Source organism: Mustela nivalis, assembly GCF_964662115.1.
Source record: "Mustela nivalis genome assembly, chromosome: 1".
NCBI lineage: Eukaryota > Metazoa > Chordata > Mammalia > Carnivora > Mustelidae > Mustela > Mustela nivalis.
Genome location: NC_139020.1, coordinates 147192566 through 147216069, shown reverse-complemented (window position 1 = coordinate 147216069; position 23504 = coordinate 147192566). Strand labels below are relative to the sequence as shown.

The 23504-nt window shown below is 40.0% G+C and overlaps 1 long non-coding RNA gene across 3 annotated transcripts in view; it reads left to right on the top strand.

Annotated features, from left to right (window-relative positions):
• LOC309861987 overlaps positions 1-23504 on the top strand; it is a 112657-nt gene that overhangs the window by 49270 nt on the left and 39883 nt on the right. Inside the window, exon 4 of one of the 3 annotated variants that reach the window (XR_014310271.1) lies at positions 12564-12861. The exons of the other annotated variants lie outside the window; for them this stretch is intronic. This is a non-coding gene — a long non-coding RNA (uncharacterized lncRNA). Of the gene's footprint in view, positions 1-12563; positions 12862-23504 lie in introns of those variants that run through there. 3 annotated transcript variants of the gene reach the window in all.

Genomic DNA, 23504 nt, shown 5'->3' with positions numbered 1-23504 from the left:
GCAATGCCTGGATGAGTATCACAAAAAATTACCTTCTATAGTAATACAACATTTTCTCTTACAAGTCATTTCCAGAAGATTAGTTTCTACAACTTATGAATAAACTGAATTGCTGAGACAAGTTTCATTACTTTCCACCCATCCATACCTATAAAGGCACCTGCCAATTAACACAGTCTGTGCTGGGAAGCAACACAGTTAATGGCATTCATCGATGATCGTGTAAGCTGTGTCTTGGAGAAGATAGCCCAATGCAATATGGGACCAGCATGGCAGGTGGCTTGGTGACATTTGATCCACATGAGCTAGTTGACCTCTACTATGCCTGACATTCTGATATTTGTTAGTGGTAAGAATGCAGTGCACTTGCAGAGAATCAGTATGTCTTCAAGGACTGTCTCAACCTTAAATCACTTTTCAGACAGTCTGGTCTTCATAAAGAGTCTATTTAACTTGAACTGATTCAGCAATGATTGCTATTTGTGAAAGAAAAAGACCTGAATCAAGCATCACCAGATAGGCTTGAAACTTGTCGTTGGAGCCAGTCTATTATGGATTATGAAAACTTAACCTTTGATGTTGTGAACAGCAGCTGCTTTGACCAGTTAACTTTAGAAGATGAATTGACCCAGGATGTTCTAAAATTTACAACATAAGCAGTCATTTCTCAAAACTCTTCTTGGTAGTGGAGGGGCACAAATTATTAATATCCTACTTAAATGGCAGTAGTTCACAGGGCACAGATTCCATTTGTGAAATTTAAATCTCTGAGCAGTGACTGACGGTGCTTGGGAAAAGTGCCTCTTCAGTAAGCCCACAAGTTCAGCTGTCCTAGTCTAATTTAAAGCAGGGACTGTGAGAAACTCTCATAAGGCATGTGGCTCTGTCCCACCGATGGCAATGTGAGTAAAGCGGGGATCCCAAACACAAGTAATAATTCACATTTCAGTGGCACAAGCCTACACCTCATCAAAATCTGCACACCACCTACTCTTTCAAACTGCAAGGGTCCCACATAGACTCATGAGCAGTTGTCCTTTTGTTGCCTGGTCCTTTGATTGGTACTCGCCAATCAGGAAGCCACCCATGTCACTACTGCCTTTATTCCAGAATGACCTCATTGTCTTAGTTTGGTTTCCACCTGAGGCAAACCACAAGACAAGGATTTGAGCAGAATTGCCTTATTTGAGACATAATCCCAGACATAATCCCTTATTTGAGACATAATCCAAGCAGGGAAGAAAAGGAAGTAAGTAAGAGATGTGTTACTAAACCAGTCATTATGTTTGATCATTGAAAGTTAATCCTGATGAGGAATTCTGGGAATCAATGTAGAAATGATACCTCTGAGAGAAAAGGGGTATTTGTATACTAGCTCCTAGAAGTCATTATTTGAAGATTGCTGGGGTAGGGGTCTTCAAGTCACAACAAGCCCTGGAGCAACTGGAAGACTGGCTGGTGTACACTAATAGTATGACCTCAGGGAAGATGAGTGGGGTGGTCACTTGTCTCCCCAAGTACCCACATCAGGGATGGCATTTCTTGGTTGTCTCAAGATGAGGAGATACCAGGTAAACTGCATTTCCCATAGGCCTTACTCTATCCAAGCATGTCTGTAGGATACATTCTCAGAGGCAGAACTGCCTGTTTTAAGTAGTGCATGTTTTTAAGATATATTGCTAAATTGCTGTCCAAGAAGTGCTCATTAACTGATACTCTGGCTAATAGCACCTCTGAATTCCCTTTACTCTGCTTTGTGGGATACTGATGTTCCCTATTACAGTGAATTTGGTTATGCTGTGGTCTTCAACTTTTTTGGAGGGAGGGTGAAATTTACTACATGTAACTTTATCAAACAGTTCTGTGAAATTTAACACAGGCATACAGTCATGTAACTACCACCAGGATTAAGATAAAAACAGTTTCATCAATGCCAACAATACATACATGCCCCTTTGTACTCAACTCTTCCCCCACGCCAAGCCGCTGACAACTATTAGTATATTTCCTATGTCTATAGTTTTGCCTCTTCCAAGTTGCCATGGAATCATGGAATATGTAACTTTTTGAGTCTGGCTTTTTAAATGCACTTGGCTTTCATCCATGTTATTGGGTATCAACAATTCATTTCATTTTATTACTGAGTTGAAAGTACTGCAGTTTATTCAACCAGTGAAGAACATATGTGTTCTTTCTAGTTTTTGATGATTGTGAATAAACATCTGTGTAGAGGTCAACATAGCTTTCATTTCACTTAGGTAAACATGGTATTTAATTTTATAAGAAACTGCCAAACTATCTTCCAAATTGACTATATAATTTTTGCATTCCTCCAGGCCACAGAAGGGGAGTTCAGTTTCTCCATATCCTCATTAGCACTTGGTATTAATGGTGTTTCTTCTTTCTCTTTTTTCTTTGTTTTTTTTTTTTCTCCTTCTGATTGGTGAGTAGGGGTATCTCATGATTTTAATTTTTATTTCCCTAATGACTAATAATACCATGCCTTTCATGTGCATATTTGCTATCTATATATTTACTTTTGTAAAACATCTGTTCAATTCTTGTGTGTATTTTAAACTGGGCCAAGGTTTTTTGTTTCTTATTTCTTTGCATATGAATGCAAAGATTACCTTGGATCCAAGTAAATTGCCTTTGTAATTGTGGTCAAAACCAAACAAGCATATATGTGGATCTATTTCTAGACTTTCTATTCTGTTTCATTGATCTTTGTGTCTAACCTTTTACAAATAACACACTCTTTATCACTGTAGTTTTATAATAAGTCTTGAAATCCAGTAGTGTGAGTTCTCCAAACTTGTTCTTTTCCAAAATTGGTTTGGTTTTTCTAGTTCCTTTGCCTTTCTATATATATTTTAGAATCAGTTTGCCAATGTCTTAAAAAAAAAATCCTGCTGGGATTTTGGTTGGAATTGCATTGAATCTAGAAGTCAGCTTAGAGATAATTGACATCTAAGCCATAACAACTCTTCTGATTCACAAACATGATATGACTTTATTTACTTGGGTCTTCTTTTATTTCTTTCACCAGTGTTTTGTATTTTTCAGCACACCTATTCTGAACATATTTTGTAAAATTTGTACCTAAGCATTTCATGGTTTTGGGTGCTATTAGCATGATACTTTTTAAAAAAAGATTTTATATATTTATTTGAGAGAGTATGCAAGCAGGGGCAGAGGGAGAAAGAGAGGGAGAAGCTGACTCCCCAGCTGAGCAGGAAGCACAACATGGGGCTCGATCCTTGGGAGTCTGGGATAATGACCTGAGCCAACTGAGCTACCGAGGTACTCCAGCATGATACTTTTATAAATTTCAAATTTCAATTGTTCATTGCTAGCATATGGAAATAAGATTGATTTTTTAATTAACTTTGTATTCTACAATAATGTTAAGCTCACTTACTATTTCTAGTAGTTCTTTGTAGATTATTTTGGATATTCTATGCAATCATGCCATCTGTCAGTATAGACGGTTTATCATTTCTCCTTTCTGTTAGAGAGGAACTGTTGCACTGGCTAGGATCTCCAGTACAATGTGAATGGGAGAGATGAGAGCAGAGATATTTGTCTTGTTCCAAACTTAGGGGAAAATATTCAGTCTTTACTAGTGAGTACACATTAGCTAAGAGGTTTTTGTGCAGATGTCTTTGATCAGGTTGAGGTAATTCCTAGTTTGCTGAGAGCTCTTGCCTATGAATCAATATTGAATTTTGTTAAATGTTTTTCTTGCATCTATAGAGATTATCATATGGTAAATCTTATTTAGCCTGTTGACATGGTAAATTACAGTGATTGATTTTTTTAAAGATTTTATTCATTTATTTGAGAGAGAAAGAGAGCACAAATGGGGGGTGAGGAAGGGAGAGAGAGAGAGGGAGAAGCAGACTCCCCACTGAGCAGGAAGCCCAATGCGAGTCTCCATTCCAAGGATCATAACCTGATCTGAAGATCATGACCTGAGCTGAAGGCAGATGCTTAACCAAGTGAGCCACCCAGGCACCCCCAGTGATTGATTTTTATTTTTTAATTTTATTTATTTTTTTTAAGATTTTATTTATTTATTTGACAGACAGAGATCACAAGTAGACAGAAAGGCAGGCAGAGAGAGGGGGAAGCAGGCTCCCTGCTGAGTGGAGAGCCCAATGCGGGGCTTGATCCCAGGACCCTGAGATCATGACCTGAGCTGAAGGCAGAGGCTTAACCCACTGAGCCACCTACGTGCCCCAGTGATTGATTTTTAAATATTGAATCAAACTTAACATTCCAAGGATGGATCCTTGTCAGACATAGTGTATTATTGCTTTATATATTCCTGGGTTTATTTTACTTGTATTTTTTTGAGGATTTTCATATCTATGAGCATGAGGGATATTGTTCTATAATGCTCTTTTCTTACTAAATCTTTGTCTAGTTTGTTATTCAGGGTAATACAGGACTCATAAAATAAGTTGAGAAGTATTCCTTCCTTTACTATGTTCTCTAAGGATTAGTGTACAGTTGATATTATTTCTTCTTTAAATGTTTGGTGGAATTCACCAGTGAAGACATACGGGCTGGGAGTTCTCTTTTTTAGAAGGCCTTTAACTAATACTAATTCAATTTTTTAATAAAGTGTTGGATAATTTATGTTATCTATTTCTTCTTGAGTGAGCTTTGCTAGTTTGTGTCTCTCAAAAAATTTGTTTATTTCATCTAAGTTATCAAATTTATGGGCAGAATGTCATTCATAATATTCTCTTATGTTCTTAGAATATTTGCAGAGTCTATAGTGATATCACCTCTTCTTTTCCTGGTATTTGTAATTTATGTCTTCCAAACTTTATCTTGGTCAGTCTGGTTAGAAGGTTATCAGTGTTATTAAACTTTTCAAAGAGCCAGAGTTTAGTTTCATTGACATTTTCTTTTATTTTTTATTTTCAATTACACTGATTTCTGTTTTTAATCTTTATTTTTTCTTTCCTTCTGCTTGTCTTGGGTTTACTTTGCTCTACTTTTTCTAGTTTCTCAAAGTGGAAACTTAGAACCACACCATCTTTGGATTATCCTTCCCGTGTTTGAAGATATAATAATGAGTCCCTTGTCCTATTACAGAAATCAAGTGTTGCTTTCTCAGCCTCATTGTATCTAAGCTGCTGGTATGTGACATATATTCCACCAATCAGAAATGGGCATTCAAGTCTTCTGTTCAGAAGTGGGAAATGTGAAAAAAATAGGTGAACATGAAATCCTTCTTTTGACAAGGTTGGTTGTGAAGCTGTCTAGATCTACAGGAGTTTCAGAGGCAGAGTTGGTGGCATCTGGGGCCTAACATCACCTGTGCAAGTTGCAAAGTCTGAATCAAGTGTGGGCAGCAGGGATATCTTAGCCAGAATGGCCCCCATAGTGTGATCTGGTGTGTTCCAGCATTGCATCCTACAATTTTATCTCTAGCGAATATCTTTCCCTCACAGGAATTTCTTTCCTGCTTAAACTCTCTGGTTTGAATTCTCTTGGCAACTAAGAACCTCTACTGATAGGTCCATCTTTTAAACTTTTTCAAATCTATGTGTGTCAAATTGTATCTCATCTTTATTGTTTAATTATGACTTCAGTCTAGAGCATTTTCATATATATTTGACCATTTGTATATCTGCATCTAAAGTGTCCATTCATATCGCTTGTCTATTTTTCCACCCTAAGAGTTTTTTTTTTTAAAGATTTTATTTATTTATTTGACAGAGAGAAATCACAAGTAGGCAGAGAGGCAGGCAGAGAGAGAGAGAGAGGAGGAAGCAGGCTCCCTGCTGAGCAGAGAGCCCGATGCAGGACTCGATCCCAGGACCCTGAGATCATGACCTGAGCCGAAGGCAGCGGCTTAACCACTGAGCCACCCAGGCGCCCCTAAGAGTTTTTCTTATTGATTTGTAACACATAATCTCACACACACACACACACACACACACACACACACACACACTCCATTCTACCTAATAATCCCTTTGTATTAAATATATTGCAAATATTTCTTTGGCCTATAACTTTCCATCTAACTTTGCCTATGGTATTTTTTATTATTTACAAGTTTTTCATTTTTATCACATAAAATTTCTTAACTTTCCTCTTATATGGCTTTTGGGGGTTTGTTTCTTAGGAAGCCCACATGCAAACTTTTTTTTTTAAATGAACTATCCTGTGTTTTATTCTAATACCCTTATACTTTTATTGTTAACTTCTTAATACTCTTTTAGTGTATTTGTGTATCATATGGTATAGAAGTATATCATTTCTTTTTAATATCTTTTATTGAATGGTCCAATCATTTCTCCACTTTTCTGCAAATCCTATTACAGAAAGATTCAAATATGAGTGTATACTACACACAGCAAACCCTTGAATGTGGAATATTTGCAAACTATTCTGAACATACACTCCATATACAAACATTAATATATTAACATGTAACTAACATTGTGTAATTATTTCTTCATTTATTTCTCACCCTATTCCTGATGGGATTGTGCATACGGTTGTGCCATTCTTTCAGCATTAGAAGTGACCAGTGAAATATACTAGATGGACTAACTTTGCATTATCTTTGTCTCATTGGCAGAGCTCTTATGCATCAGGTATTCCCAGAGGCCCTGCACTAGTGGGACTTTAATTGGACAGGCTCTTGCTGCAAGAGCTTTCTGCTTGGGCTCCTAGTGTATTTAGTATGTGCATGGAACAAGCACAGAAAAAGAGCAAAAATGTTTCCTTGGATATCATTGGGTAAAGCAAGTAGGGGAAGGAAGAGGGATCAGCAATTTTTCTTTTCATTTTGCCACATGGAACTCTGAAGGGGAAAAAAAAGTCTCAGAGCATGTCACACTAATCCAGGAGGCAAAAAAGGAAAGCCTGACACTGGGCAGAGCCCCTCCTGGTTAGGGGTGAAGAATAGCTGAGGAATACTTTTCCAGCCTAGGGCCAGCTGCACCTGCTATATTTGGGGTCAGTCTCCTTAAGGCAATGCCTCTGCAGGAGTCACCCAGGGAATTCCTGGGAATTTCCACCCACTTCCACCCCCTCCAAATGGCAGCAAGTGGCTTTTCACTCTGACAGCATTTATGTTTGTATTTGGGTTTAGGAGAAATTGTCAACTCACTCAGGCTTCTTGGAGAATCTACAACAACCAGCGTCTTTTTAGGAATACAAATGAAATTTTCTTCTATGTGTTACTCTGTGCGTATGCTATTTTCTTTGTTTATAATATTTTAAAAATATTATGTTGAATTTTTAAAAAGATTTATTTACATAATCTCTATACACAGTATGGGGTTCCAGTTCACGTCCCGGAGGTCAAGAGTCATATGCTCTTCCCACTGATTTAGGACAATGATTTAAATACTAATTAAAGGCACATAGGAAAGGAAGAAATAGTCATGCAGAAACATGCATGTAATAGATGAGACTGGCAGTTCTTTGGTGAAAGTGTACCCCGTACAGCTCAAATGGAGAGGGGGATGCCTTCAGTTTCACCTAGGGAAGAGAAGTGGGGGTCAGAAAGGTGTCTCTGAGGAGGTGATCGTGTCATGCGTCTCACTTCTCCTGTCTCTGTCCAGGGAAGGTAATCACCTTCTACTTTCTGCCTTTCCTGAATATTCACCTTTTGTCCCAAGACTCACAAGCAGACCTTATCCATACTCTTCTGTGGCCCTCTGGGACATTTGAACCAGCCTCCAGAGTGCCCCTACTCTCCTAAGCCTACCAGATAAAAGAGGGAGGTGGTTCTGCAAGAGATGAGGGAAACCAACCCTGATCTCACCACTTTAAGGACTCTTTGGCAACAGTGGAGGAGCCTAAGCTCCATGGGCAGATGCTGACCAGGAGCTCAACAGGAGGGTCAGTAATATGGGCAGAAGGGAGGGGCTCAGGGGACTGCTATTCCATAATCTCACTGGCTGGCTCTGAATTAAAGACCATTCAGAATCCAAAACAAGTAGTAAGTAAGTTTACAATCAAAACATTGTGCCAGAAACTCTGTTAATTCCCACAACACTCCCATGCAATTTGCATTTTCATTGTCATTTCATAGATGGTGAAACAGGTATAGAGAAACTCAGTGTTTAGTCAGTTCTGAATTCAGACCGATATCTTCTCTCCACGAGCCCCTCCCACTCTCCTGCACCTGCGGATCCAGAGGTATATTTTGAACCAGCAGTTCTCAGCCTTGCTTCTACCTCCACGTCATCTGCCTTCCAATGTTTGCCCAACAGTTACTTCCCAGATTCCCACAGGGATTCTTCACCAGGAAGGCAGGGAGGAGGTCCTATCTCAACCCCCAACCCTCTGCAAGGGGAACCTGCCAGATTCAGTGGAGGAAGTCTGTCTGGTTAGAAAGAAGCTCCTCAGAAATCCTAAAGCCCTCTCCAGGCCACTTGAGAATCACTGATTAAATTAAACTAATAGATACAGGCCAAGGTCACATAATTTTCTTTCTGCCCACATAACTGCCATTTCCATTCCCAGGCAAAATTTCCGATTAACATTTGACACTCCCCCTGCTAACTTTTATTCCTTAGTTCTTCTTAATGTGGAAGTTTATCAAAAAACTACATTTTTCATCTAAAACGCTCACATCCAGAGCCAGTGTGGAGGTACAGATAGTGGGATTACAGGAGATGGGGGCTCTGGGGTTGCCTGGGAACAGAGCGGGGAATTCAAAGACTGGAAAAGGGATGGGTACAAAAAGCTGGGGCAGCAGAAGAACAGAAAGGACCCAGCAGCACATGCTAATAATGTCCCGGCCACATCCCCCCAGCCGGCCCTGGAGGATTCCTGCTGCCAGCTGATGTCCGCATTGTTGATGGATGCCTGAGGTCATCCTCTGGCCACGAGCACATGTTGTGTCCACAGACCAGTCAGGTTGGAAGGACTAAGGAGTAAAATGCCTCAGAAAGTCTCTCAGCCAATGAGGATGGGAGCTAGTGAGCAGAGGCATCACACACCAGTGAGATTTCTGAAGTATGTTCTTCTCTGGTTCTCCGAGACCCAGCAGGTCCAAGTCCCAGATGCCCGTAGTGAGCCTATGCTCACTAACACCCTTCACATTGTTCTCCTTTCCTCCACCTGCACCCAGGGTTCCTCAGGATCTGCTTTGAAGAGACCCAAATGAAGACAGACGCCCAAATAAACGCTCTCAATCCAGCTCTTGGGCTTCCAGACCATGCAGCAGTTAGTTGCCAGCAGGACACCTCCATCACACCTCCACCCGACTCCTCATTTGAGTGTGAACTTGCTTCTCCTCCCTCCTCCCTCCATATCAACTAATGGTATGGGGATTCTCTTGTAAGATATCACCTCCCCCAGCCTCAGGGATTGATTCAAGTGGCCCAAGTTAGAGGAAATGAAAGCCAAGATCAAGCCTTCTGCTCACATACTGGGGGAGAAAAATCTCTCCATTTCCAGCCCCAAGAAATGGCTGTTACTTGTGAGTGGGAAGGCAGAGCCTGCTAAGAATGGAGACGAGGCCGGGGCTGTAAGAGCCCCGCCATTATCCATGGGGCCTTACACTTGAGGGTACCAGTCGCTCCCAACTACATCTCTGTCTATGGGTTTTCTCAAAAATCCCAAAGACTGTGTTCCCTGAGTGCACCGCAGCCAGAAGTGCCTGGGAATTACTTCTGACGCAGCTCGCCACTAGTGCATCATCCCTGGAGCAGGGAGCATGGATGCCTACGCTTACATGGTTTCCCAGAGCTTCACACTGGGATCAAGCTCAGGGCATAGAGATTTCCTGGCTGCTTCCTTTCTCTCCCTCCTCCGCAATGCCCCCCACCCCCGACTGGTACTTCCTGCATGTCCCAAATTATAGTCAGATTCTTGCCTTGAGATCCACTTTGGGGGAACCCAAACTAAAAGGTAACAATTTCAAGGATAAAGATAAAATAACAGGAGGGAGAAAACCTATTCTTAGCCATCATTTGAGCCAGAGATCAAGCAATGCCTGGGGCAATATGTTGCTTTTTATTTATTTATTTTTTGCTTAAAGACATCTGATTTTTTTTCCCCCCAGTTGCAATACAGAGTTTTAAAAGATGTATCTAAAATCCCACAACAGCCACCTACTCTGCCATTCCACAGGGTGCACCAGCGGTCCCAGCCTGAGGTTCTCCAGCACTCCCTCCCCACCTTCCCCCATCTCCAGACAGGGACCAGACAGGGCTTCTCGTGATTGCTAAAGCCCTCCAGGCTCTTTCTTTCGCTCAAGGGTTCCCCCCGCCCCTTGGCACACCTGCCCCTTTCTCTTTTTAACCCAACACTGCCTGTCTTGCAGGGTACAGTTCTGAAGTCTGCTTTTCTCCTTCTTGCCAGAACAAAGTATCTAGCCTCTCCTTCTGGTAGGGCATTGCTCCCCCTTCATGGCACTTTCTATGTTCCTCTCTTGCATTTGTAACACGAAGAAAAATTTGCTATTTAAATTGCCAACTGTCTTAGGGGCTCTAAGATGTTGTTTTGTTCCTTAGTTTGGACTCTGGTTATGCAGGTGTGTTTTCTTTGTGCACATTTATCAAATGGTATGCTTCTCGTGTGTACACTCTGCCGGGATATTGTCTGTCAATAAAAGAGTTTATTTAAAGATAAAATATCAACTGCCTTTAAAGTCCTGGTGGCAAAGAGAAAGTTCTTTCTTCCTCTGAGCACCGTGGTATATGTGGTTGTATAGCTTTGGGGTTAGAAACTAACTGGGTGAACAACTCACCCTAAAAGAGGAAGAGAAGCGTTGGAGCTTCCCTGAGTGGAGAAGGTGTGAGGGGCAGAGAGATGGGGCCGGGGCGGCCACACTCCGATAATGCCACTGCTCCTCTGTGACTCTCCACTTGGCGATGCCTTATCTAAACTCACAAAATGCCCGAGTGAATTTTTCTTCTGGATTGTGGTGCAGTGGCTTAGTTCCACATGTCCACTAGCACAGAATGAAATGTTGTTAGCACACTGAATTCAGGAACTGGCGGTAAAGAGCCTCAAGAGAGTGAACTCTAGAATTGGTCTTCATTGCTGAGAAGATGTGAGTCTTTACAGGGCCAAGAAATCAGGTGTTGAAGCAAATTTAGCTTCTACCAAAGGGGCCTGCATGTGATACAGTTTTCTCAGTATGTCTTTTCTCCTTTATTGGTCTGTAAGTTTCTTGAGGCTGAAGACAGCAATTGGGTACACGGATGGATGGATGGAAGGATGGATGGATGGATGATGATGATAGATAGATAGATAGATGGATGGATGGATGTTATTCTTGTAGCTGTCCCCTTTCCTCAACATAAAGAAGGTGTTTGATAAATTTCTTTTTGTGTGAATTAACAAGAAATGAAAAGAGATGAGGGACTTGGGGTTTCTTGGATAACCAAGAATTCTCCTGCCTATAGAAGGAGCCTAACAGTACATACAGAATATAATTGTTTTAGTTAAAGAATCAGGTTGGAATCTCAATTTTACCACTTCCTGGTCATACAATTTTGGAAAGTCACAATCCCTTTGAACTTCAGTTTCTTCAGTACAAAACAGGTACATGAGGGAAAAAGTACTTTTGTCAACTATAAACTGCTTTTCAGGCCTCTTTTGGGGGGGGCGGCTCATTTTGACCTGCATTCTAAGATGACAGAATTTACCTGAACAATGTGACCGCTCTGCTCCCAAATGCCCCTCCCCCCACGTGTTTGTTACCTTCAGCTTAGTAGCTGTGACAGCCATCTAGAGTGTAGAAATGCAAATGCTCATTGACTTATTTATTTTTTTATTATGTTATGTTAGTCACCATAAAGTACATTATTAGTTTTTAATGTAGTGTTCCATGATTCATTGTTTGCGTATAACACCCAGGGCTCCATGTTCATTGATTTAAATTCACGCAGACTGTATGTGATTCCTGATAGACTCTCATTCAGGAAGAGCAGGTTTTCTTTGGTAGCGGATCTTGGGAATTTCAGTGGGGTTGGGGAGAGGATATGAGAGAAGGGACTGGGGCCTCCAGTGGCTTTAATCTCAAACCCCATTAAGGAAAGGCACTCATATCCGCCTTGCTGTATTGTCACTCCTGGGAGCTATCGTCACTTAGGTTCTTATCCTGTTAGAGTGGACAGATGTTATAGGAACTTTGGAAAGGCATAAAGCAGGTGTGGAATGTGTCTTCTCAGAAGTAACACCTGCAGAAGGAGCTCCCCCTCCAAGCACTCATATTGGGGACGTGATACTTGCCAGATGCACCATCCTAGCATCCCTGCAGGGCCCTACCCCGTAGTGGCCCATTACAGTTATCCTGTAGCTCAAGCCTTCTGACTTATCTATGGTTAAGAATTCCCTGACAGTTTTATCCAAATGCTGAGTCTAGTTCATCAGGGTCGAGGTGAGCCTGGGATCTGAATTTCTGACAAGCTCCCCCTGGCTCTCATCTTCTCACAAGATGATACTGACACTGTGGGCCACGGCCCACCCTTTGAGGAGTAAGGCTATATAGATCCTTGTTAGATTAACAAATGAATGAATGAATAATAAATTATTTATTAAATTTCTGTTATGTGTATCACCTCCAGCTCCAGCTCTTTCATCTATCAAGAGACTCTTACCTGTCTGCCCCTCCCAGGAAATTGCAGCCTGTTATTTACAGCCAGCTGTCTGACAGGAAGCCAGGATCTATCTTCAGCCATAGGGCCCCATCTCTGCTTTGAGCAGCAGCTGCCTACCCTCAGCCCCCCTCCCCCAGTCTGTGCCCTGTAACTCACCAGGTAGCATTTGATGTGAAGATGAAAGGACCAGCACACCTGGGTGTCTGCCCCACTCTTCAAGCTCCACTTCCTCGACATCAATCACTTCAACCCTCTCATGGATCCAAATTAAAAGCTGGGCTACCAAGTTCTTGCTGCAGCAAATTCTTGTTCACAGCCGACCCCAAGGCCAGCTCTGTCTAGCCCAAAAGAGACAAAGGGACAGTCAGATGGTCCCTTTTCTCACTCAACCTCTGGGGACCAAGTCAATGTCCAGTTGACCCTCATTCTCTTCCTGACCTCCCAAGTGCTGCATAGGAAATACCTGGGAATTGGTGGTAGAGGACCCTGTGCACCTTCAGGTTGTGCCTAAGAGCACACAGTCTGCCAGTTAGTCAGCCTCAGAGCAGTCTACTGGCAGAAGTTCTGCTACATATCCATACTAATAGGATAGGCTATGTATGGAGTGTTATCAGATACAAAGAGCTTGGCCTCCTGTGTTTGTGGCTTCTCACTGCACAAGAGCCTTCCTCAGAATGAATTACTGAGAATAAGAGTGCCTCCTCATCTCCAACATCACCCAGATTTTCATCTTTCGAATTCCTTCTGACACACCCCTTTGGACATGGGGAGCACTCTTTCTTGGGAAGACTCTTGATCCTTCTGAACACTACTGATGACCCTTGAGAACATTTGAGAGTTAGCACATTCAACCCAGATTTATTGAGCAGCTAATAAATCCCAGGAACAATCCATACTGCTGAGTACTCGGTGCCCAACAAAACACAGAGGCCCCTGCTCTCCTAGAGCACAATTCTACTAGGTGAGGAAAGAAAACAATAAGTCAATAAATAATGAAGATATTTCCAGATAATGACAATGCTGTAAAGTCAATTAAACAAGGCAATGTAATACAAGGATTTCAAAGCATCAGGGAACAGCTTCACAGAGAGGTGACATTTGAATTGATACCTGACTAGTGAGAAGGAGCCAGCTGCAGGGAAACTCAGGGGCAAAACAGAGCATGTCACCAGCACAAAGTCCCAAGAGAATAAAGACATTTGAATGCTTCAGGAAGGGAGAGAAGGGCAGCATGGTTGAAGCATGGGAGAAAAGGAGGGGGTGGGATTGAAGATCTAGGGCAGATCAGGTAGGACCTTGTAGTTTGCTCTAAGGCAGTGAGACTCCCTAGAAGGATTTTGGGTGGGGGCAGACATGATGTGACTTACATTGTATGTATTTTTTATTTTTTCTTTCAAGTGACTTACACTTGAAAGAACACACTGGCTCTTACATACAGAAAGAATGGAGGAGGAGGGGCACAAGTCAAAGTGAGAACAAGAAGACCAATGAAAAGGCCATTCACTAGAGAGTTGATGGTGCCTGGACTGAGGAAAGTGGCTAGATTTGGAAATTATGACAAAGAAACCTCCACTGGTTGGCATCTTTACCACCCCACCCCTACAAACTCCTGCAACGTTGCCTTTGTGCACATGTCATCAGTTGTGGTCCACACTCCCTAGAAGCTGGAAGTTCTGCCAAGCATCCTGACACCATGACAACGCCCCCCTCCAACTGAGCATAAAAAATCTGACTTCTGACCACAATCCACCTTTCTCCTGATGTGTGCTATTCAAAGCAGGAGCAACCAATCAATAAGCAGCAAACTGCATTATTAGTGCTGAGTATTTTGTCTCAACCTTAAATAGCCTTAAAATTTGTTCTGAATGGGAATCTTCTATTCCCTAAAATGTGTTCATTCCAGTTTTCCTAGGTCTTCCTTCAGGGTGAAATTTCTGAGTAGAGAGCTGCTTCATCATCTTCATTCTTTCATTGGTCCATGTGATCCAAGGCCAGTGTTTGGTGACAGCATATCATCTCTGCCCTGCCCTTCATGACTCTTGGGCTCAGCAACGTGTGGTCACTTACAGAGACCCAACCCCATTCCGAGCTTCTCTGGCAGAGCACTAATTGTGAAAGATAGGAAAGTAGCAGGAGCTACCTATAGCCATTGGCCTTGCTAAGGTCCCTAAAAACTTTTTTTCTTGCTATTTTAGGATAAGGTCTGAAGGCTAGGGAGATAAAAAGCCACAAAACAGTCATTGTGGCACCCACACAAGGAAGAATGGAAGTATTTAAAACTATGGAAACCTTATCTGAACTGTGGTTAAATCACTTGAATATTGATAAAAGAATTATTGAGGAAGATGGGATTTCCTGAAATTCTTGACACTTTTCCTCTATTTTATAGACTCTTACAGCTGGAAGGAATGAATAAACCAAATTCTCTCATTTCAATGAAGAGGAAACAGAAGTCCAGCAAACGAAAGGAACTTGCCCCTAAATAAAACAAATTGGTGCTAATCTTCACCTAGTTTGTTTCCAAAAGCAGAGCCCGGGACCAGGGCTTGCATGCCAGTGGCACATTTGGGGAAACTATCCTAAGTAATAGGAGTAGAGCACTGGGAAAGGCAAGTGGAGAAGGAGAGAAAGCCAGCTTCTATCTCCCTAATGGTCAAGGTTTTCTCCATGGCATAGCCTGGACAGTGGGTATCAAAATGGCGGTGCCATTTGATACACTGATACACATTTGATACACCTGAGCAGGTGCCCCAGGCTGATCTAGGGTAGACGAGAGAGAGATGCACAGTGCTACTGAGGTGAGCCGCTTTGGTCTTTTTCTACCACCTCTGGCCATTGGAGGCCATGGCCACTGGACATGTGCAAAGTGTGAAAGGCAGGTTAGAATATGAAATTCAAATTCACAAGTATTAATGCTTATTATGAAATACTGCCTTTCAAATAAGACTGCCAGAATTCCAGATTACTAAAAGATAAGATACACATTTAGCCATTAATACGAAAATCAGAATGAAATATATTGGCAGTGACTTACCCAGTGTCTAATCACTTCCTTTCACAAATTCTTGGGCATGCTGTCCTTGGTTAGCACTTCAGATACCAGAATAGATGAATTCTTATTCATCCCTTCCATTGGTTCACTCCAAGTAGGAGGCTGAGCTCCAAGTGAGCTGTAGCAGAGTCAAATAGGAGTCCTCGAACTTTCTTTGCTCACAGCCCCCTTCGTTAGCATACAGGATTCCTATCTGCCACCTCAGAAAAATCCAAACAGAATAAATGAGGATAATGAGACTCTGAGAGTCTCTCATGCCCTTCCCCCCAAATGTCCACACTGTTATAATATCTTCATGAAATTCCTTTTTTTAATCTTTGTGAAATTCTTAAGCATTCAGAATTTGTCATCTTTAATTCATAGTTGTAGACTAGGAATATCTGTAAACATTTTAGCACTGGTAGTATCTTCTTTTTTCACGGCTGATGGAGTCTTTGTTTTTGCCAGCCAGAGGACACAGCTGATCACACTAACATTCTCAATTTTATTTGTCTCAAGACCTAAAATAACAACAAATAAGCCATTCCATCTTTGGCAGGCTTTGACCCTGAGAAAGTTTCTTTCCATTACTGATCCCAGCCTAACGGCTTGCTTCTGACTCTTGGGGCCACACAGAAAAAGTCTGGTCATTTTCCCCTGTGGTAGTCATTTTTATGTCTGAAGACAACTTCCATGTTCCTTGTCTTCCTACAGACTCACCTTCCTCTCTTTCTTCTTCTTCTTCTCCTTCTTCTTCTTCTTCTTCTTCTTTTAAAGATCTTATTTATTTGAGAGACAGAGATCACACATAGGCAGAGAGGCAGGCAGAAAGAGAGGAAAGCAGGCTCCCTGGAGAGCAGAGAGCCCGATGCAGGGCTCGATTCCAGGGCCCTGAGACCATGACCTGAGCCGAAGGCAGAGGCTCAGAGGCACCTGAGCCACCCAGGTGCCCCACAGACTCACCTTCTGACAAAACAACAGCCTTCCTTGGTACGCACCTCTCCTAGAAACTGAACACTGGAATTATTTCAAAGAAACATAAAGTTTAATGAAGGTGACCATAAATATATTATAAATATGAATTCTGAGAGAAACTTCCTACATCCTTACTGCACCTCCCTACTTCAATGGCAAGGGAGACGTGGAATGTCATTGTGTTGACATTGCATGATAAATTGTTTAAGCAGCTGGTTTATGGATTGTGGTGCTTTACAATGCAGTTTTGAATAATGCAGTTAATCCTAAAATGTTAATAAAATATCAGATTAGCCTCTGTGATAGTACAAGGTGAGCTGGTCAGTTGTGGTGGCACAAAATCCTGAATGCAAAAAAAAGAAGGCTTTCTACGACAACCATGCAAGGGGTCTGTATCAAATTCTTCTCTTTCTTCTAGGATGTGTCAAATTTACTTACTTATTTACTTACCTAGGCCTTGCCCAATTATTAGAAAAAGTTTTTTAGTCACTTATACAAATATATGCATGATTTCAAGTAATGTCAGTGAAAAGTGGGGACAAAGGAAAAATCAGAATAAGCCAAGGGTGGGTCAGTTCATAAAATAAGAGTCAAAAGTCTATACGTGAATTGCTCAAATGTGGATGCCATTATCTTGAGGTTAGAAAAAAAGGGAACTGCAGTCATTTGGAATGTCACAGGCATCCCTAAGGAAAACATATGAAGCCAAGGGATAAAAAGTCCCACACAGTGGCTTGAGTTTAGCAGGTTAGAAACTTCTCAAGTCAAAGAACTATTTTCTGAAGCAAACTATATTCTTATTTTCTAGGTGCATAATGTTTCTAAAGTGTTATAAAGCATGAAAAACAAAAGTACATATTACTTAGGGATATATATGTGTGTGTGTGTGTATATATATACTCTAATATATATATTAGATATATATATTTTATATATACTATATTTATATATATATTTAAAAAGAATATATATACAGTATATATATAAATGTACTGTATAAAGTATATATATATTAGAGTATAAAGATATAAATATATATTCATATATATATACACTCATATATATATATATTAGGGTGTGTGTATATATATATACACACAGTATATATATATATATAGAGAGAGAGAGAGAAAGAGTATATATATACTCATATATATACTTTATACATATATATATATTAGAGTATAAAGATATAAATACATGTGTGGAAATAATAGCTACCAAATTAAAAGGGACAGTAACTCCCAGACAGGGGAGTAAGAGAGGATATCATGGAGGCTTCAACTATCTCAGTAGTATTTTATTTCTTATGTTGAATTATGGTTATGTGGAAGTTACTTTTCTCTAGACCTAAAACATTTCAGTCTTTATTTTATTCTGACTGTTATGGAGACAAGGGTGAGATAGTAAGATAATTAAGGAGGCTATTAAAATTATTAAAGTTGTTTGGGGAGAGAGGAAGGTAAATTGGACTAAAATGATAGAGGGTGGTGACATGTTGTACTACAGGGATGACCTAGAGGGTGGAGGCTAGTATGGGGGAGAATATTATAGCCATCTTTTTGAATACATGAAGTAGGAGATGTTTGATAGGCAAACAAGTGAAAACATTGTGTAGATGGTGGAATACATACGTCTAAAACTCAGAGGAAAGATCTGGTTGCTATTTAAACTTTGAGTCATATATGTATATATACCTGAGACTATAGGACACCACCCATAGTGTCTAGATAGAGAAAAGGGCCAAGTAAAGAAACTTGGGCATCATAGCATTTCAAGATCTAGCACAGAAGCAGCAGCCAACTAAAGAGTCTGAGGAAGCATGGGCAGTGGGGCAGAGAGGGAAAAAAAAGAAGAATGTGTTATCTCAGAATCAGATGAAGTAGTGTTTCAAAGATGTGAAGGGTCCATTGGATCAGATGCCACTGAGAAGTCAGATGGGAACAGAAAACTGACCTTCAGCTTTGTCAAGATGTAGGTCAAAGGCAACCTTAAGAAAAGCCCTGTCAGTGTGGATTGAATGTGGCTGGAGTAACTGGTGTGAAAATTGTAGGCAAGGAATTTGAAAGATTTGCTTATATTTACATGTTTTGATGAATTAGCCATGACTGAGAACAGGGAAATCGGAAAGCTAGAAGGAGATTTTAGATGAAAAGGATCTTATTTAAGATGGGAGATATTAAAGTATGTGTGTCTGAGATGACCTAGTTGAAAGGGAAAAAGTATTGATAGAGGACAGAAAGGAGATAATGGGAATAGGGAATCCTTGAGTTGAGAGAGGGAACCAGGGTGAAACGCAGACCTCAAACAGGACATGGTGCAAATCTTCCATTATAAATTGGGGTACAAATGCAGGCAGAATGTCAGACAAAAGGTAGAAGGACAAGGTCACTCTCCTTCTAATTAATTGATTTTCTCTATGAAGTTGGAGTTAAGGTCTTAGCTGAGATTATGAGGTGAGAGGATATTGGAGGCTTAAGGGTAGAAGAGAAGTGAAATAGCTGTTTGAGAGGGTAGAAGGATAACCTTATTGGGGGAGAATAGTAGGCATGTCTGATGTGTTGAGTGTCCACGTGAGATCTAAAGCCACAAATTTGAAGTAATTTAATGTCATTTTCCCAGTATTATTCAGCTTCTTGGGTACAAACATGGAGAAAGCAGAAAACTAGGGTTTAACAGGGTTGTTTTTCCAGGAGTAATTATGAAGGGAGAGAGGGACAAAGGGTGTTTACAAGAAGATAGTTATACTGCATTGTCTCTATAATCTAAAGGGAGCAGGGAGGGAAATAGACAGTGAAGGACGATGATAAAAGATAAAGTCAAAGATTTGAAAGCTTCAGTAAAATCAGATATCTTCTTCCAAGACAGAACCAGAGTAATGACATAGAAGGAAAGGCAATTATGTTCAGATACTGGGATATTTAAATTAGAGAATTAGGTACTGATTCATTTATTATGGATGGCAAAGTCTAGACTAGACAATGACCATGTGAGTGATGGCTGGGGTGGGGGAGGCAGTGAAAAAAGAATGGTGGCAAAAAAAATGAAGAAAATTCACAGCCACCTAAAAAAGGCATTGATTACTTAACAAAAATAATAATAATTAAGATTAAAGATAAAATGCTAAATGGTCTTAACAAGGGAAGTTACTGCAGTGGGGGCAGTAGGGAGTTGGTGGAGAGACTAGAAAAATAAAAACATGCTAAGGTCATGTTTTATTCGGAAAGGTTATATAGACCCTTATTAACTTTAAGTGTGAATAGAAAAATGTGTTTTCAAGTATTTATTTAGAAGTTAAAGATAACTGCCAGAAGACAAAAAATATTCTCTAAATTCTTACATCATTAAGAAGGAAAAGGATTAAAGAAAATGTAGTCAATTTGCTAAAAAGCAACCTGCAGGGAATGAGACCATGAAGTGTGGTAAATATAAAACTAAAATAAGATAGCAGGAATAACTTTGCATTTGTATAAATAACTGAAATAAATGCAAATGGTGGAGGTGGGAGAAAGACTTCCAAAACAGCTGAAGAATAAACTTGGAAAATCCTTTCACCAAAAAGAAGTAATAAAACTGAACAAAATTTTAATAAACAACCTTTAATGATTCTGAAGATTGACCAAAGCATACAACAAATTGGATGTGCTTATAGAAATGGGAGGAATCTTTTAGTTTTCAGCAGTTCCCATTTCCCCCAACTCCAGTCCTGTAGCACAGGGATTCTATCTCAGTGGGACAGGCCACAAGACTGGCAGATCTCCTGCTGAAAGGGATTGACATTATTTGCAACAGAAGGCAAAGATGTCCATGCCCAGGAAATACTTTTAATGTTAAATGTTTAAATATTAAATAGCGTAATACTATGAACACTTGTATGCCAGCAAATTAGACAGCTTAGTTGAAATGGAGAGGTACCTAGAAAAGCAAAAATTTAACAAAATGACTCAAGAAGTTAAAAAAAAATTGACTAGATTTAAAGAGAAGTAAAGACATTGAAGTAGTAATTGGAAGTTTTCCAACAAGTGAAAGTAACAACCCAGGTGGCTTCAGTGGTAAATTCTACCAAACATCTAAAGAAGAATTAATACTAATCCTTCAGAAACTCTTACACAGAAAATAAAGGAGGAGAAAAAAACTTTCTAATTCATTCTGTCAGACTAAGATTATCCTGATAGTAAAGCCAATATCCCTTATGAATGTACAATGCAAAAAAATCTCAAGAAATTATTAGCAAACTGAATGCAGCAACATGTAAAAAATAATATAGCACAACCAAACAGGATTTATCCAATATTTCAAGGTTGGTTTAACACCCCCCAAAATTCCACAATTAATGTAATACACCATGTTAATAGAATGAGAGACCAAAACTGTTTGGCCATTTCAACAGATGCAGAAAAACATTTCACAAAATCCAGCACCCATGAATGATAAAACTCTCAGCAAACTCAGAATAGAAAGAAATTTCTCCAAAAGACTGACATTATTCCCTGCATATTCTCAGATCACAGTGCTTTGAAACTGGAGCTCAATCACAAGGAAAAGTTTGGAAGGAACTCAAACACCTGGAAGCTAAAGACCACCTTGTTTAAGAATGCTTGGATCAACCAGAAGATCAAAGAAGAACTTAAACAATTCATGGAAACCAAAAAGAATGAAGACACTTCGGTCCAAAACCTATGGGATACAGCAAAGGCAGTCCTAAGGGGGAAATACATAGCCATCCAAGCCTCCCTCAAAAAAATCAAAAAATCCAGAATACACCAGCTGGCTCTACACCTTAAAGAGCTGGAGAACCAACAACAGATCAAACCAACTCCACACATAAGAAGGGAAGTAATCAAGATTAGAGCAGAGATCAATGAGGTAGAAACCAGAAGTACAGTAGAACGTATCAATGAATCTAGAAGCTGATTTTTTGAAAGAATCAATAAGATCGGTAAACCATTGGCCACACTAATCCAAAAGAAAAGAGAGAAAGCCCAAATTCATAAAATTATGAATGAAAAGGGAAAGATCACAACTAACACCAAGGAAGTAGAAACAATCATCAGAAGTTATTATCAACAATTATATGCCAATAAGCTAAGCAACCTAGATGAATGGATGCATTCCTGGAAAACTATAAACTTCCAAAATTGAACCAGGAAGAAATTGACAACCTGAATAGACCAATATCTACTAACGAGATTGAAGCAGTGATCAAAAACCTCCCAAAAAACAAGAGCCCAGGACCTGACAAATTCCCTGGGAAGTTCTATCAAACTTTCAAAGAAGAAATAACACCTATTCTCCTGAAGCTGTTTCAAACAATTTAAGCAGAAGGAAAACTTCCAGACTCTTTTTATGAAGCCAGCATTACCCTGATCCCCAAACCAGGCAAAGACCCTACCAAAAAAGAATTTCAGACCAATATCATTGATGAATATGGATGCTAAGATTCTCAACAAGATCCTAACAAACAGGATCCAACAGTACATTAAAAAGATTATCCACCATGACCAGATGGGATTCATCCCTGGGTTATAAGGATGGTTCAACATTCACAAATCAATCAATATGATAGAACAAATCAATAAGAGAAGAGAAAAGAACTACATGGTCCTCTCAATTGATGCAGAAAAAGCATTTAACAAAATCCGGCATTCGTTCCTGATTAAAACGCTTCAAAATACAGGGATAGAGGAAACATTCCTGAACTTCATCAAATCTGTCTATAAAAGATCCACAGCAAATATCATCCTCAATGGGAAAAAGCTTGCAGCCTTCCCGTTGAGATCAGGAACACAACAAGGATGCCCACTCTCACCACTCTTGTTCAACGTAGTATTAGAAGTCCTAGCAACAGCAATCAGACAACAAAGAGAAATAAAAGGTATCCAAATTGGCAATGAAGAAGTCAAACTCTCTCTCTTCACAGATGACATGATTCTTTATATGGAAAACCCAAAAGACACCACCCCAAAACTACTAGAACTCATACAGCAGTTCAGTAACGTGGCAGGATACAAAGTCAATGTACAGAAATCAGTGGCTTTCTTATACACTAACAATGAAAATACAGAAAGGGAAATTAGAAAATCGATTCCATTTACTCTAGCACCAAGAACCATAAGATACCTTGGAATAAACCTAACCAAAGAAGTAAAGGATCTGTACTCAAGGAATACAGAACACTCATGAAAGATATTGAAGAAGAAACAAAAGTATGGAAGACCATTCCATGCTCTTGGATTGGAAGAATAAACATTGTTAAAATGTCGATACTGCCTAGAGCAATCTATACTTTTAATGCCATTCCAATCAAAATTTTACCGGTATTTTTCAAAGAGCTGGAGCAAATAATCCTAAAATTTGTATGGAATCAGAAGACCCCAAATTGCTAAGGAAATGCTGAAAAACAAAAAATAAAACTGGGGGCATCACATTACCTGATTTCAAGCTTTACTACAAAGCTGTGATCACCAAGACAGCATGGTACTGGCATAAAAACAGACACATAGACCAGTGGAACAGAGTAGAGAGCCCATATATGGACCCTCAGCTTTATGGTCAAATAATCTTCAACAAAACAGGAAAAAATATACAGTGGAAAAAAGACAGTCTCTTCAATAAATGGTGCTGGGAAAACTGGGCAGCTATAGGTAGAAGAATGAAACTCAACCATTCTCTTACACAGTACACAAAGATAAACTTGAAATGGATAAAAGACCTCAACGTGAGACAGGAATCCATCAGAACCCTAGAGGAGAACATAGGCAGTAACCTCGATATCAGCTACAGCAACTTCTTTCAAGATATGTCTCCAAAGGCAAAGGAAACAAAAGTGAAAATGAACTTTTGGAACTTCATCAAGATCAAAAGCTTCTGCTCAGCAAAGGAAACAGTCAACAAAACAAAGA